Consider the following 18,085-nt stretch of genomic DNA (forward strand, 5'->3'; position numbering starts at 1 on the left):
AGAGTGAAGATAATATGACTTCTTCCATTTAAAGAAATGAAAAGGGGTTTGAAAATGATTTGAATTCCATTTTATTTCAAATCAGAGACCTTATGCCACTCAAGGATTTTCATGAGAGAAGATAATAGGACTTCTTCAAAATATATGAAATAGAGTTGGAAGTGATGAGGAGCACTTTTGAATTTCATTTGGTTCACTTTTTGAAAGTTTTTCGTTTTGAGTTTCAAAAACATTTCCATTCATTCAAATAAAATAAAGAGAGAAGGAAATATGACTCCTTCAATTATCAGGAAGAAAATGGAAATGAATTATGAAACCAATAGACGTTATTTTAAAATAATATTTGAAATCAATTGCATCTCATGATTTATTGCATTTTGGAGTTTTCTCAAATGTTCAAATATTATTTTCCACTCAAGAAAAATAAAGGAGAGGGGATAGGATGACTTCCTCAAAATATAAAAGAGATGGAAATTTCATTTGAATATTAGTTGGAGTTTTTAGAACTTATTTGGTATTTATTCGATTTGCAAAAAGTGCATTAAATGCATTAGGAAAATATTTTCAAATTCTTCTATAGTTGAATAAATGTTCATTGTGCTCTAGATATACCAAGGTAATTTTAGAAATTATCATGGTATTTTTAGGATTTTGTTTGGATTAGTTTTGGCTTCGGAAAGTTTTCTATAAAAAAAACGCACACGCACCTGCCTGGACCGAAACACCCGGCCTAGCCAGCCAGCCGCGCCAGGCCAGGCGCACCCCGCGACCCAGCTGGCGATTGGCCAGGCCAGCCCAGCGCCCGAGCGCTCTTCCCATCGCTCGCCCGCTCCTCGTCTCCCTCTCTGTCCCGCTGACCCGTGGACCCCGCGCCCATCGTCCCCAACCTCCGCTCGCTCCGCTCGGGATAGAGCACGAGCCCGCCGCCCGCAACCGCCGCACTTCGCCTTCGCGGGATAAGGCTTATCCCGTAGCCCCAAGCACCCCTCTCCGCGCCTATATAAGCCCCGGAGCTCCCTCTCTCCATTCTGCCACTCCACATCGTCCCTCGCTCCTCACAGAAGCCGCCCCGTCCATTTGGATCTCGCCGGAGCTGAAGCTCTCCGCCGTTGTTTCCGTCATCGGTGGAACCCCAAGCCCTCTCCTCTCTGTAAAAAAGATGTGTTCCCCTGCCGTCCCGCATTCGTTTGACATTTTTGTTGCCCCTAGGTTTCGCCGGAGACGCTGCCCCGACGACCTGCGTCCTCGCCGGAGCACGGAGCCGCCGTCCCCGCACAGCACGACCTCGACATCCCCGACGTGAGCTGCCTCCACCACCGGATTCCCCACGCCGCGCCGGACCCCGACGCCTCCTTCCCCATCGCCGAGGAGCGCCAGAGCCGCCGCCTCGTCCACCGCCCAACGCCCACGCCGTCGTCTCCTGTTCGTCGTCGTCCCCACCGTGAGCCACTGCCTCGTTCTCTTAGTATAGTTTTTTTAATTAGATCGGTTAACCGCGAGCTTTATAAACCGTTCGGTTTAGTCAAACCAATCTCCGGTTTAATTATTTTTCTAGCCATCGCCGCTGTTTTGCCTAAGTTACGGCCGTTTGCCGCATAGCTTCTGCAGCAAACGCTGCTCAGCCACCCGGAAGCCGCCACGTGGCCAGGGGCCTGGTCGCGAATAAAATTTTCACGGTCAAGTCCCTGAGTTTTCAGATTAGTCCCTGAACTTCGGATAGCCGTATCTTTTTAACCGTAACTCCAAATTCGACGAAACCAGCGGCAAAATGTTCGTCTCGAATAGTTTTATCCAGAGAACCAGCTTTGAAAACTTTTGGCCAATTTCAGATTTGAGTTTATTCAGGTTTGAATTCAAACTTCAATTGGCCATATCTCCTAAACCGTAGCTCCGATTGATGTGATTCTTTTTGCACCGTGTCACCGTTGCCAAACCCTATCACTTGGACCTATCTCACGATATTTTTCACACATTAGGATCTATCCATGATAGTTTTACTATTATTCCATGTATGCACTTTAGTACACATCACATCTTTGCACCCTATGTCACATGTTGTTTTGCACTTAGGATATTTTCATGCTAGTTAAGTGTGTTGAATGTTCATTTGGTTTTCCAAGACTTTTGCTTTGCATGTTCTTCTTGGTTCTCTGAAATGATTGCTTATGTGAGTGCAACGTTTGACTTTATAGATTTTCATCGGAGAGTGACGAATAGTTCTATTAAGTAAAATTTTGAGAGCAATGTCATCTTCAACAACTATTACCAGGCAAGTTCACATTTGACCATTCTTCCAATTACCTATGTTTATATTATGCACTTAGTCCTTTTGTGGTAGGATTGCATGGTAGGATTTATTGTTGCCAGATGGCTATGCCGTTACCTAGTAGTTCATTGAGGTAGGTTTGAACCATATACCTTTGTCACCATCGCGTAAGTTTAATTTTGCCTCGCCAATGTAGACGTGGATTGGGAAGTGTTCATTGTGAGAGATGAGTGACAAAGTAGTAAGTAGAACCAAGATAATTTAATGAACTACCTGGGCGGAGGTTTGGTTTGAATGGTGGCGAAGTACAGTGGGAGCATGCATGGTTAATCCATGGTGGTGCACCACTAGTGGTCCGTCCGCCCAGGCTCAAAGAGATCAATCGTATTATCATGTCTAGAAGCTTACGTGTGCAGCCACAAGCCAATATGGGCTCTGGCTTAGTTGAGTAGTTAGTGTGACCCCTTCCGGGATGGGCTAACAGATGTAGAATGAGTAGGTGTACCGGCCTATCCGTGGGTTAAGGGGAAATACTTTCGAAAGACTATGTCTCGGTCATCCTGTTCTCAAACACCAGGCAGTGCGAGAATTTCAAGGGAGGCGATCGAGTCTTGTGGGGAAAAGTGCGCAACCTCTGCAGAGTGTCAACCTAATCGATTAGCCGTGTCCCCGGTTACGGACATCTTGAGCATCTAGTAGTGAAAATGCCGGGAGATCTCCTCACCTTTAATTAAACAGTTGGAGTTTAAATGAAACTTGGGAACGGATGGAGTTGGGTTTGCCAACTCATCCTATGCAAAATGTGTAGTAGTAGAATAACATCTTTTCTAATAGGGAAAAACTAGCTTTATGCAAAAAACTAAACTTAGAGCTTTCCACCAGCCAAATTGCATGTACAAGTAGGTTCTTTACACTTATGATGTGACTTGCCAGTACATTCAATGTACTGACCTATATGGCTGCAACTTATCACGTTGCAGATATATCCGACGAGGATTAAGGTGCGATAGGTCGATGTTCTACACTCAACCTTGCTCGTGGAGTTGGACTCATTTACTACTTTGCTTCCGCAGTATTTGTTTATTGGCTTTATGCCCTATTTTTGTAATAAATATATTGCTCCTGGACTATCGATGTAATAAAGAGAATGTGTGTTATTTCTGTTATTTCATCAAGTACTGTGTGTGCTAGCAAGTCGATCCAGGGACTAGCACGGTAAGCACAGAGACTTCGACTCTTACCGAGTCGGGTCGCTACAGCAACACAATGAAAACTTTTATTTATCCCCAATCAAAGATGTGTATAGTTGAATTTGTTGCACTGTTCGATACAAAGTCGAAAACCAATGTCTTAATCGAAAAGAGGGAAAAGACCAAAGGAACGCCAGAACACTAGACAAAACATGTCAACGAAGACCACTTTCAAAACTAAAATGCTTATTGCTAACGCGTTATCCACACCGGAACAAAAATTTCAACATCATTTAGACGTATCCATCTAAAAACTACTTCACCAACAAAAACAAAGAGGTGTTGATGGTTTATCAACGCCCCCCCCCCCTCCGCCCAACACACAAACACGCAACCATGACAGAAAAATATGTGAAATACTGCTAGGTGGGTGATATTAAAATGTAAATACACATCACGCCATGTAATGTGTGCCTCACAATAATCAAAATAAGTGATGGTGGACAGAATCTCCATCATATTAAGCAAAAATTTAAGGAAATAAATGGATTCCTCGATATCACTAACTAACACACCTAGCATAACACCAATTACTATACAATTATTTAGGAGAAACCAATTACTGTACATGTTTGAAGAAATACTTGAATTAGGCATACTTAAAAAAGACATACCATGGCCTCACTAGTAGGTTGCCCCACAACCTACTTCATCCACTGCTGGCATGGACCAAGCTCGCCGCCACGAACAATCGGCTGGGTTGTCCCCTGGTCGCATGAGAAGAGCAGGCCCATCGCCACCGGCGGCCGAATGAGCTTTGCTCGCCGGGTTCCTCCGATAGCGGCAAGAAGAATGGAGGATAGGGACGAGGTGAACGAAAGCGGTGGCGGCTAGTGTTTTCACCTGTGCCACCCCTTTGAGAGCGATGCATGCTTGTTGATGACGACTTGTTTGTGTCTTCCTTTTATTTTCTACTCCATGTGAAATACTACTAGGTGGGTAATATTAAAATGGAAATACACATCACGCCATGTAATGGTAAGACTAGATTTTCTACTCCTAGGTGCACCTACACATGGGTGAACAATAAATTTAGAAAAATACAAAACAAAATCTTAAAAATCTGAACTTTTGGGACATTAAACAAGATCAAAAGTTTTAGCTTCTTACAAATTTTCGTGACCAAATAACATTCAAGGAGCCCTCATAAGAGGAACCAGTGTTCAAAATTTTGTGCACTTTCTAGCAGTGATTTTTGGTGAGGGCTCCTCGAATGTTATTTGGTCACGGAAATTTGCAAGAGAAGATAAAAAAATGAATTGTTTGATTTAAAAAAGTTTTTTTATATTTTTTTGATTTTACTGCTCATGCAGGTGCACCTACACCCAGGAGCAGCCACACCGTTCTCAATGTGTGCCTCGCAACAATCAAATAACCGACGGTGGATAGAATCTCCCATCGTATTAAACAAAAATTTAAGCAAATAAATGGAATCCTCGACATCACTAACTAACACACCTAGCATAACACCAAACACTATACAATTATTTAGGAGAAACCAATTACTACACATGTTTGAAGAAATACTTGAATTAGGCATACATAAAAAAGACATACCATAGCCTCGCTAGTAGGGTTCCCCATAGCCTACTTCATACTGGCAAGGACCAGGGTCGCCGCCTCGAACAGTCGGGTCGGGTTGTCCCCTCATCATAGGAGAAGAGCGGACCCAGTGCCACCGTCGGCGGAGGTTCCTATGATGGCAGCAAGGACAATTGAGGATACAGAGGCGGTGAACGGTGATGTCTACTACGCAACCTTCTCCTTGTAGACGTTGTTGGGCCTCCAAGTGCAGAGGTTTGTAGGACAGTAGCAAATTTCCCTCAAGTGGATGACCTAAGGTTTATCAATCCGTGGGAGGCGCAGGATGAAGATGGTCTCTCTCAAGCAACCCTGCAACCAAATAACGAAGAGTCTCTTGTGTCCCCAACACACTCAACACAATGGTAAATTGTATAGGTGCACTAGTTCGGCGAAGAGATGGTGATACAAGTGCAATATAGGTTTTGTAATCTGAAAATATAAAAACAGCAAGGTAACTAATGATAAAAGTGAGCGTAAATGGTATTGCAATGCTAGGAAACAAGGCCTAGGGTTCATACTTTTCACTAGTGCAAGTTCTCTCAACAATAATAACATAATTGGATCATATAACTATCCCTCAACATGCAACAAAGAGTCACTCTGTCGGTGTCAAAACCAGCGGATCTCGGGTAGGGGGCCCCGAACTGTGCGTCAAGGTCGGATGGTAACAGGAGACAAGGGACACTTTATTTTACCCAGGTTCGGGCCCTCTCGATGGAGGTAAAACCCTACTCCTGCTAGATTAATATTGATGATATGGGTAGTACAAGAGTAGATCTACCACGAGATCAAGGAGGCTAAACCCTAGAAGCTAGCCTATGGTATGATTGTGTATAATGATGGTTCTCGTCCTACGAACTAAAACCCTCCGGTTAATATAGACACCGGATAGGGTTACACAGAGTCGGTTACATTGGTAGGAGATCTTGAATATCCGCACGCCTTGCTTGCCTTCCACGCCAAGGAAAGAACCTTCCGGACACGGGACGAAGTCTTCCATCTTGTATCTTCATAGTCCTGGAGTCCGGCTGAGGGTATAGTCCGGCTAGCCGAACACCCCCTAATCCAGGACTCCCTCAGTAGCCCCTGAACCAGGCTTCAATGACGACGAGTCCGGCGCGCAAATTGTCTTCGGCATTGCAAGGCGGGTTCCTCCTCCAAATTCTTCAAGAAGATAACGAACACCAGAAAATAGTGTCCGGCTCTGCAAAACAAATTTCCACGTATTGCCATATAGAGAATAATGAAAACACAAATCGAATCTGCTGACGTATTCCGCAGTACGTCATAATACCGCGGCCAAGCCTTCTGTACGGAATATTTTTACTGTTCCACCGCTACACGTTCAACGAGGCGGTTTCCTTGGCACGTCTTGTCGAAGCAGAGATCGTGTGCCCCCTTTAACGGGATTCTCATTAATACGGACATGGGTAACCCAACCGCGCCATTTACCACGGCGCTTGAGCGGCAAGCGAGTTTTATGAGGCAGGTGGGGACGCATAACAACATCAACCCATATAAGGGGGTAAAGATCCACCCTTTTCACCTACGCCTTCTTCCTCCTCTGCCTATCCATCTCTTGCGCCCTCAAGCTCCAACGCCCAAGTCCGCCCTTTCGTCGTCAACCTGCTCCAACGATGTCCGGAGCAGGAGGCAAGTGGATGGCTTCCTCCGTCACGGAGGGACAAATCAAAAAGCTTAGGAAGGCCGGATATCTGTCCAAGGACATCCCGCACCGGCTTCCTGAGGCAGGGCAACTTCTTCCCACCCCTAGGCCTGATGAGAGGGTGGTTTTCCTTCCCCATTTCCTCCGCGGACTGGGCTTTCCGCTCCATCCTTTTGTCCGGGGGCTCATGTTTTACTACGGCCTAGATTTCCACGATCTGGCCCCGAACTTCGTCCTCAATATCTCGGCGTTTATCGTCGTGTGCGAGGCCTTTCTCCGCATCCGCCCCCACTTCGGCCTTTGGCTCAAGACTTTCAACGTCAAGCCCAAGGTGGTGTCCGGCACCCAGGCGGAGTGCGGAGGCGCTATGGCTGGCCGAATGGCCAACGCCATCTGGTTCGAGGGCTCCTTTGTAGAGACCTTGAAGGGGTGGCAGGCCGGGTGGTTTTACATCACCGAGCCACGCGACGCCAAATGGGTCGCGGCCCCTGAATTTCGATCCGGACCCCCCACGCGTCTCAAGTCCTGGCAAGAGACGGGCTTATCGTGGGGCAACGAGAGCGAAGTGACCGGATTGCAAACTTGCATCCAGTCCCTGGTGAACAAGCCGATCCGGCATGTTAACATAATCCAGGTTATGCTCGTTCGTCGGATCCTCCCGTGCCGACAACGGGATTTCACTTTGTGGGAATTTGACCCGGCGCAGCACCAAACCCTCAATAGGCTCTTCGACACGACGTATGAAGACGTCTGGAAGGTGCTGACCAAAGGCGTCGAGTGCCCCACATCCGCTTCCGAGGATCGCGGATACAGCTCGCAGCGCAACGCTCGCGAGGTAAGCTATCTATACCTTTTACAGGTTCGTTAAGCTTTTCTTTATAGATTAACTCTATGCGGGATCTAAAAACTCCCTTTGCCTTTGACGGGAGTGGCTGAAGATAGCCGGACCAATCAACTGTCCGGCTCCTCTGCCCGAAGACCAAGCCCCAGCTTTTCTAGAGAAGCTGCTGGCTCCGGCGCCTTACGTGGTGCCGGAAAAGAAGGTCAAGAAAAACAAGACCACCGGGACTCGAAAGAGTGCCCGTAATATGGTGATGTCGGACTTGTCATCTGACGACTCTGCGACGCCCTCTGCTCGTGAAAACGAGGAGGAGGAAGAAGAAATCCCTCCCCCTCCAACGGGGGAAGGAAAGAAGAGGAAGGCTGCCCCAGCGAGGGTGGCTAAGGGGTCCAAAAAGAGGAAGACCCCTCCGCCGGACTACTCCAACGACGCCAACGAGGACGAGGAGGAGTCGCCGGAAAGGACCAAGCGTCCGGCGAAGTCGTAAGTAGTCGGATACCAGAGTAACTCCTAGTATCTCTTGATGCGCGGCTTTCCCTGACGTCAGATATTACTTGTGCAGCCCGCCCCGGGCCGCACTCGACATTTCGTCGAGCGGCTCCCTGGATTTGTCGGAGATGGACTCCGTCCCTCCCGCGGTCTCCCCCCGCAGGGCGGGCGACGCTGAAGCGGCGTCCCGCCAAACAGGGCAGGAGGAGGTGGTCCTGGAGGAGCCGCAACGCAATCCTCAGGACTCCAGGAGTAAAGGGGATGAAACCCCCCAGGGCTCCCAGTCCGGCTTTGTGCCGGACACCGCGCCGGACTCAACCGTCCTGGCACGCGTTGGGCGAACTCCTTCCAAAAGGAGTAAGCCATCCGAGCCGGCGACCTCTGTCCAGCCAGAGGCGCTGGATGATCTGTTGGCGGCGCTTGAAGGTTCCACCATCGACGAGGAGCACCGTACTGTTATGAGTACGGTGGTCCAAAGGGTTCAGTCCGCCAAGAGCGGACTGAATGAAGCTTGCGCTAGCCTTCTAACAGGCTTCCAGGTAAGCAAATAATATGCTAAATTCATTACCGCATAGACAGTAGCCCCTGATGCTCTGTTCGGTGTTCGGAAAGAAAAGCCGAATAGAGGATCTAATAATTTTCGCAGGAGTCTAACCATAAAAAGTCAAATATGCGTATGCAGGCTTCCCTGCTGTCCACCGCCGCACTAACTGCGCAGGTGGAAGTCCTGAAAAAGGACTTCGAGCGGTCCGAGCAAGAGCTCGGCCTTGCCAAAAGGCAGCTCGAGGAAAAGGAAGGTAAGATACCCCCTCAATAATAAAATTTGCCTATAGAGAGGCTTGATTGCAAAAAATAACAGGATTGAACTGCCTATTGTAGGGGCCACCACGGAGGTGGCAACCCTAAGGCAGGCGCTTTCTGAGGCCGAGAAAAAGACGGCCGAGGAGCGCGCCGAACGAGAGAAGCTTGGGGTCCAATGCAGCGAGGTGCAGCAGGAGCCGCAGGCTCTCATGAAAAAACATGAGGGTTTGGAGCTTGACGTAAAAACGCAAGCCACCGAACTCGCCTCTGCCGTTGAGGCCACCAAGATTGCCAAGGCCGAAGCTCAGAAGGCCCTCCAAGAGTTGGAGGATATGAAGAAGATAGCAGCGGGTAAGGCATTCTCAATGCAAAGTAGGAACATAAAAGTGAAATACCTATTACTTACCCGAATCCGGAGTTCTCCAGGGGCGTTCTTCGATCTTCCCCGCAGTGCATCCGACGCCGCCACATTCTTCCGGAGCGAAGAGAACAGCTCAACGGAGAGTGTGTTCTGGTCTCAGTATTCTGAGGCCGGACACCCTGTGCCCTTGAGCGACCAGCTGAAGCAGCTGGCCGAGCTCCACAAGGCGTCCGAACAAGCCATGAAGGGCTTACTAGTTCGGCTGTGGCCTGGAGAGGCCCTGCCTGGGAGCTACTTCGGGCTAGTGCGGCGGCTGGTGGAGGCATGTCCACGACTTGAGGTCATCAAGCGCTCTGCCTGCATTGAAGGTGCCCGGAGGGCCCTTGCCCGTGTAAGGGTACACTGGGGTAAGCTGAACAGCGAGAAGCTGGTGAAGGATGGGCCGCCGTCGGGGAAGGAGCATCGCAAGCCCGAGAACTACTATGGGGAAGTTCTTGCCGGAGCCCGCCTTATCGCGGATGAATGTACCAAGGATGTAATATTTCAATGAATTTGTTCGTTTGTATCCTGTGCGCTGAAAACTTGTTCATATGCGCTTTAAGCAATGCTTTGAATTTAAAATATTGTTTTCTGTTCGGCCGTTTATCAGTAATTGAGAGATGGCGAGTCGTCGGCTTCTGCCCCCATGCAACTAGTGCTGGGGTGTTTGGGATAAACCTGAGGGCTCTTGTTCCCATAGTTGGGTCCTTCGAGGGAGGCCCGCAGCACAACGAACCAGGCAATCGGACTATAATGCTTGAACACTCTCACTTAGCCAGAGAACTTTATAATTTTAAATTTCGGCGAAGCCCCTAGTTCGGAAGGCCGAATTCGGGGCACTATCCACGCCTTTAGCCGGATTTAACCAGCTCTCCGCTCGAAGCGGCATAAGCCTTTAAGGACTCGAAAAACCTCTCGAACAGCGACCGGTCTCACGCCCTATCATGATAGTCTGTTTTAGCTTTCTCCACTGAGGTGCTCACCCACATGATCTGGGGCACAATCGCAGTGGTTCTCCTAGTGCTACCTTAGCCGATAGAGCAGAACGTAAGGTACCAAAACATAGGAGCCGGGCAAACCCAACATATGACCAAAATCATGACTCGGAGCCGATGCATATAGTGCTATAAGTTCGGGGTGCCGCACTTGTGAAAGTATATGGACTTCTCACGTCCAGATAAAAGGGTGATAAAGCCCCTGGCGTGGTTTGCCGTACCATGGTGTACGGGTGCCATCATGTTATGAAATAAACATATATATTAAAAGATGATAATGCAAAAAATAGGCAGAAGCTATGCATTGTTTATAAGAAGGCTGTTTATTCCAGCCGAACGATACAAGTAGTGCAATAAGCAAAAAATATTTTAGACTATTTGACATGTCCTGACCAGGCGCAGGCCGTGGAATTTAGAAACATATATATTGCTCGAAATAGAGACCACCTGAGAGTTCCATAATGCGGCGTTGTGTTGTCTGCTTTCCTGGGTCTTGCATCGTCTGTGCGGCAACATCGCTGAACGGGTTGTCCAGAATATGGAGTCCTGAAAGTAAAAAAGAAAGAATCCGGTAGCCCCTAGTACGTTTGACGCCGTATTGTAGGTGTGCCGTTAATGTGCCCCTTCCCCTGTGCCCATGGAATTTTAAGGGCGTAACTGTGTACTCGAGGTACGAGCTCCGCGATGCTGCGATGGCTGGGGTTGGGGCCGTATTGCTATGCCTTCTCCGATCGTGCCAAGCGGTCTTGTTGCGGGTTACTCCAGGCGCGCTTTGCCTTGTCCGGCGTTTTAACGGCCGGACTGGAGAGTTGCCTTGAAAGGCTGCTTTGTACTTCCGCTGCAAGGGCCGCCGTGTGCTGCTCCGTAGTGATGGAGCGTTCGGTGTTTCCGCTGACCGTAATTACTCCTCGAGGGCCTGGCATCTTGAGCTTGAGATATGCGTAGTGCGGAACCGCATTGAATTTAGCGAATGCAGTTCGTCCGAGGAGGGCATGATAGCCACTGCGGAACGGGACTATATCGAAGATTAACTCTTCGCTTCGGAAGTTATCCGGAGATCCGAAGACCACATCAAGTGTTATCGAGCCTGTGCAATTGGCCTCCACACCTGGGATGACGCCTTTAAAGGTCGTCCTTGTGGGCTTGATCCTTGATGGATCTATGCCCATTTTCCGCACTGTATCCTGGTAAAGCAGGTTCAGGCTGTTGCCGCCGTCCATGAGGACTCTTGTGAGATGAAATCCGTCAACGATTGGATCGAGGACCAATGCGGCAAAACCTCCGTGACGGATGCTAGTGGGGTGGTCCCTTCGATCGAAAGTGATCGGGCAGGAGGACCATGGTTTGAACTTTGGGGCGACTGGCTCCATCGCGTATACATCCCGTAGCGCGCGCTTCCTTTCCCGCTTGGGAATGTGCGTCGCGTATATCATGTTCACCATCCGCACTTGTGGGGGAAACCCCTTCTGTCCTTTGTTGTTCGGCGGCCTGGGCTCCTGCTCGTCGTTGCTGTCCAGCCCCTTGTCTTTATGTTCGGCTCTTAGCTTGCCTGCCTGCTTAAACACCCAACAATCTCTGTTGGTGTGATTGGCTGGCCTTTCGGCGGTGCCATGAATCTGGCACGAGCGGTCGAGTATTCGGTCCAAATTGGACGGGCCCTGGTTATTCTTTTTGAATGGCTTTTTCTGCTGACCGGATTTATAGCCTCTGAATCCGGCATTTACTGCCGTATCCTCATTGCTGTCGCTGCTAACGCGGCGCTTTAGATTATTTCGACGTGACCTGCCACTTTTGTCCTTGGTATCCGGATTACCAGTCTTCTTCGATAGGTTATTGCTACGAGCTAGCCAGCTGTCTTCGCCCGCGTAGAAGCGGGTCATGAGTGTCGTGAGGGCTGCCATGGATTTCGGCTTTTCCTGTCCTAGGTGCCGGGCAAGCCATTCGTCGCGGATATTATGCTTGAAGGCCTCTAGGGCCTCTACGTCCGGACAGTCGACTATCTGATTTTTCTTTGTTAGGAATCGTGTCCAGAATTGCCTGGCCGATTTGTCTGGCTGCTGAATTATGTGGCTTAGGTCATCGGCGTCCGGTGGTCGCACATAGGTGCCCTGGAAGTTGTCGAGGAATGCGGCTTCCAGGTCCTCCCAAGAACCTATTGAATTTGCTGGGAAGCTGTTAAGCCAATGCCGAGCTGGTCCCTTAAGCTTAAGTGGGAGGTATTTGATGGCGTGCAGATCGTCGCCGCATGCCATGTGGATGTGAAGGAGATAATCCTCAATCCATACTGCCAGATCTGTCGTACCATCACACGACTCGATATTGACGGGTTTGAAACCCTCTGGGATTCTATGATCCATTACTTCGTCTGTGAAGCATAGCGGGTGTGCGGCGCCCCTGTACTGGGCTATGTCACGACGCAGCTCAGAAGAGCTGTGCTTGTTGTGTTCGGCCCGGCCGGATTTATTGTGTCCGGACTGAAAATCATCACGTGTAGGGCGTCTGCGCGATCCATAGATCGATCTTGTTTGCCTTGCTTTGTCCTCCAGGACGTCCCGCAGGTCTGGCTTGTGTTCCCGTGCCTTGGTGAAGCGGCGGCGGGGCATGGCTTGTTTGGTTGTTCGGCAGGTTTCTCTGTCGCGGCCGCGAGGTGGCCGATCTGCCATGTCTTGAGCTTCCTCCTCTGATAGGGGGAGCGGCCTGTGCTTAGGATAATTTTTGGAGGGGCGCCCGAGTTCATACTCTTCGGCCGCAAGGACGTCTGTCCATCTGTCAGCTAGCAGATCTTGATCAGCCCTAAGCTGTTGCTGCTTTTTCTTTAGGCTGTTCGCCGTGGCTATAAGCCTGCGTTGGAAACGCTCTTGTTCGGCAGGGTCTGATGGTACGACGAATTCATCGTCGTCGAGGCTTGCCTCGTCTTCGGAGGGAGGCATATAGTTATCATCCTCAACCTCTTGTTCTGCCGCTTTCTCATGAAGGCTGGCTTCTCCATCTTCCTGTGCCGAATCTTGCTGGTGTTGGTGTTCTTCGGCGCTATCCGGGGTAGTATTAGCCCCCGTGCCGGAATCACCATTCTTGCTTTGGCGGGATTTAGAGCGGTGCCGCTGACGCCGGCGTTTGGGAGGCTTTTTTGAGGTGCCATCCTCCGCTGTTCCATCGCCATCTCCGTCTTTCGGAGCGTCCACCATGTATATGTCATATGACGAGGTGGCAGTCCAGCGCCCTACGGGGGCTGGTTCTTGCTCGTCTCCTCCTTCGTCGTCCATGCCGTCGAAGTCTTCGGAGCCGAAGTCCAGCAAGTCGGTTAAGTCGTCGACAGTGGCTATTAAGTGGGCGGTGGGCGGGCTTTGAATTTCTTCGTCGTCCGAATCCCAACCTCGCAGGCCATATTTCGGCCTGGGCTCCCTTGACAGAGAGAGAGAGACTTGAGAGAATTCAGTATATCGCCGAAAGGTGAATGCTGAAAGATATCCGCGGCGGTGAACTCCATTACGGGCGCCCAATCTGATTCGATCGGCAGGGGCGCGGGAGGTACGGAGCTCGGAGAAGAGTCCGCCTCCTCGGAGTCACGGGCCATGCGGAGTGCGGGGATGTCGTTCGGCTCGATCGCCTTTGAGATCGCAGCCCCTGAGGTGACGTCCAACCGTTCATCCTCAACGAACGCAACGGGCTCCGAATCGAGGATCAGGGCCGGAGCGTATGTGGCCTCCAGGACACTGTTCGGGGGCAGAGTTATACCATGTCCCTCGAGATAGTGCGACATGCTTGGCTGTGGCTCGAACCCGTCGAAGATCAAGTCTCCGCGTTTATTTGCCCTGTAGTTTAAGCTTCCAAACCTGACTTGATGGCCAGGGGCGTAGCTTTCGATCTGCTCCAGATGGCCAAGGGAGTTGGCCCGCAGAGCGAAGCCGCCGAAGACGAAGATCTGTCCGGGGAGAAAAGTCTCACCCTGGACCTCGTCGTTGCTGATGATCAAAGGAGCCATCGGACCCGAAGGCGACGACACAGAGGAACTCTCAATGAAAGCACCAATGTCGGTGTCAAAACCGGCGGATCTCGGGTAGGGGATCCCGAACTATGCGTGAAGGTCGGATGGTAACAGGAGACAAGGGACACTTTATTTTACCCAGGTTCGGGCCCTCTAGATGGAGGTAAAACCCTACTCCTGCCAGATTAATATTAATGATATGAGTAGTACAAGAGTGAATCACGTGATATCCCATTGTCACCACAGATATGCACGGCAAGACATACATCAAGTATTCTCAAATCATTAAAGACTCAATCCGATAAGATTACTTCAAAGGGAAAACTCAATCCATTAGAAGAGAGTAGAGGGGGAGAAGAAACATAAGATCCAACTATAATAGCAAAGCTCGCGATACATCAAGATCGTGTCAAATCAAGAACACAAGAGAGAGAGAGAGAGAGAGAGAGAGAAAGAGAGAGAGATCAAACACATAGCTACTGGTACATACCCTCAGCCCCGAGGGTGAACTACTCCCTCCTCGTCATGGAGAGCACCGGGATGATGAAGATGGCCACCGGTGAGGGCTCCCCCCTCCGGAAGGGTGCCGGAATATGGTCCCGATTGGTTTTTGGTGTCTACACAAGCTTGCGGTGGCAGAACTCCCGATCTATCCTGTTCCCCGAAGTTTTTAGGGTATATGGATATATATAGGCGGAAGAAGTACGTCGGTGGACCTCCGGGCTGTCCACGAGGCAGGGGGGCGTGCCATAGGGGGGTGGGCGCGCCCCCACCCTCGTGGGCAGCCCGGGACTCCCCTGGTGTAACTCCGGTACTCCGTGGGCTTCTTCTGGTCCAAAAATAAGTTCCGTGGAGTTTCAGGTCAATTGGACTCTGTTTGATATTCCTTTTCTTCGAAACACTGAAATAGGCAAAAAAAAACAGCAATTCTGGGCTGGGCCTCTGGTTAATAGATTAGTCCCAAAAATAATATAAAAGTGGATAATAAATTCCAAAATTGTCCAAACAGTAGATAATATAGCATGGAGCAATCAAAAATTATAGATACGTTGGAGACGTATCAAGCATCCCCAAGCTTAATTCGTGCTCGTCCTCGAGTAGGTAAATGATAAAAGAAAGAATTTTTGATGGGGTGCTACTTGGCATAATTTCAATGTAATTCTTCTTAATTGTGGCATGAATATTCAGATCCGAAAGATTCAAGATAAAAGTTCATATTGACATAAAAGTGATAATACTTCAAGCATACTAACAAAGCAATCATGTCTTCTCAAAATAACATGGCCAAAGAAAGTTATCCCTACAAAATCATATTGTCTGGCTATGCTCTATCTTCACCACACAAAGTATTTAAATCATGCACAACCCCGGTGACAAGCCAAGCAATTGTTTCATACTTTTGACATTCTCAAAACTTTTTCAATCTTCATGCAATACATGAGCGTTAGCCATAGATTTAGCACTATAGGTGGAATAGAATGGTGGTTGTGGAGAAGACAAAAAGGGAGAAGATAGTCTCACGTCAACTAGGCATATCAACGGGCTATGGAGATGCCCATCAATAGATATCAATGTGAGTGAGTAAGGATTGCCATGCAACGGATGCACTAGAGCTATAAGTGTATGAAAGCTCAACAAAAGAAACTAAGTGGGTGTGCATCCAACTCGCTTGCTCACGAAGACCTAGGGCATTTTGAGGAAGCCCATCATTGGAATATACAATCCAAGTTCTATAATGAAAAATTCCCACTAGTATATGAAAGTGATATCATAGGAGACTCTCTATCATGAAGATCATGGTGCTACTTTAAAGCACAAGTGTGGTAAAAGGAGAGTAGCATTGCCCCTTCTATCTTTTTCTCTCATTTTTTTATTTTTTTATTTGGGCCTTTTCTTTTTTTATGGCCTCTTTTTTTTTTCTTTTTTCGTCCGGAGTCTCATCCCGACTTGTGGGGGAATCATAGTCTCCATCATCCTTTCCTCACTGGGACAATGCTCTAATAATGATGATCATCACACTTTTATTTACTTACAACTCAAGAATTACAACTCGATACTTAGAACAAAATATGACTCTATATGAATGCCTCCGGCGGTGTACCGGGATATGCAATGAATCAAGAGTGACATGTAAGAAAGAATTATGAATGGTGGATTTGCCACAAATACAATGTCAACTACATGATCATGCGAAGCAATATGGCAATGATGGAGCGTGTCATAATAATCGGAACGGTGGTAAGTTGCATGGCAATATATCTCGGAATGGCTATGGAAATGCCATGATAGGTAGGTATGGTGGCTGTTTTGAGGAAGGTATATGGTGGGTATATGATACCAACGAAAAGTGCGCGGTATTAGAAAGGCTAGCAATGGTGGAAGGAAGAAAAGTGTGTATAATCCATGGACTCAACATTAGTCATGAAGAACTCATATACTTATTGCAAAAATCTACAAGTTATCAAAGCAAAGTATTACGCGCATGCTCCTAGGGGGATAGATTGGTAGGAAAACACCATCGCTCGTCCCCGACCGCCACTCATAAGGAAGACAATCAATAAATAAATCATGCTCCGACTTCATCACATAACGGTTCACCATACGTGCATGCTACGGGAATCACAAACTTTAACACAAGTATTTCTTAAATTCACAACTACTCAACTAGCATGACTCTAATATCACCATCTTCATATCTCAAAACAATTATCAAGCATCAAACTTTTCATAGTATTCAACGCACTCAAAAGTAAGTTTTACAAATCTTGAATACCAAGCATATTAAGATTATTTAAGAAAATTACCATGCTATTTAAGACTCTCAAAATAATATAAGTGAAGCATGAGAGTTCATCTATTTCTTCAAACTAAAACTACCATCGTGCTTTAAAAGATATAAGTGAAGTACTAGAGCAACAAACTACTCCGAAAGATATAAGTGAAGAACAATGAGTAGTCGAATAATTATGCAACTATGCAAAGACTCTCTAACATTTAAGAATTTCATATCTTGATGCTTTATTCAAACAGCAAGAAAATCTAAATAAAATAAAATGACGCTCCAAGCAAAACACATATCATGTGGTGAATAAAAACATAGCTCCAAGTAAAGTTACCGATGAACAAAGACAGAAGAGGGGATGCCTTCCGGGGCATCCGCAAGCTTAGACTCTTGGTTACCCTTGAATATTACCTTGGGGTGCCTTGGGCATCCCCAAGCTTAGGCTCTCGCTACTCCTTATTCCATAGTCCATCGAATCTTTACCCAAAACTTGAAAACTTCACAACACAAAACTTAACAGAAATCTCGTGAGCTCCGTTAGCGATAGAAAAGAAAACACAACTTAAAGATACTGTAATGAACTCATTATTCATTTTTATTGGTGTTAAACTTAATGTATTCCAACTTCTATATGGTTTATAAACTATTTTACTAGCCATAGATTCATCAAAATAAGCAAACAACACAAGAAAAACAGAATCTGTCAAAAACAGAACAGTCTGTAGTAATCTGTAACTAACGCAAACTTCTGGAACTCCAAAAATTCTAAACTAAATTGGTGGACCTGAGTAATTTGTCTAGTAATCATCTGCAAAAATAATCAACTAAATAGCACTCTCCAGTAAAAAGTTGAAGCTAATCTTGTGAGCGCTAAAGTTTCTGTTTTTTACAGCATGATCGTAAAGACTTCACCCAAGTCTTCCCAAAGGTTTTACTTGGAAAAAACAATAATTGAAACATAAAACCACATCTAAATAGAAGCTAGATGGATTATTTATTACTTAACATAACCAAAAATCAAGAAAC

The sequence above is a fragment of the Triticum aestivum genome, chromosome 2A (assembly GCF_018294505.1).
Source record: "Triticum aestivum cultivar Chinese Spring chromosome 2A, IWGSC CS RefSeq v2.1, whole genome shotgun sequence".
NCBI classification, from domain to species: Eukaryota; Viridiplantae; Streptophyta; class Magnoliopsida; order Poales; family Poaceae; genus Triticum; species Triticum aestivum.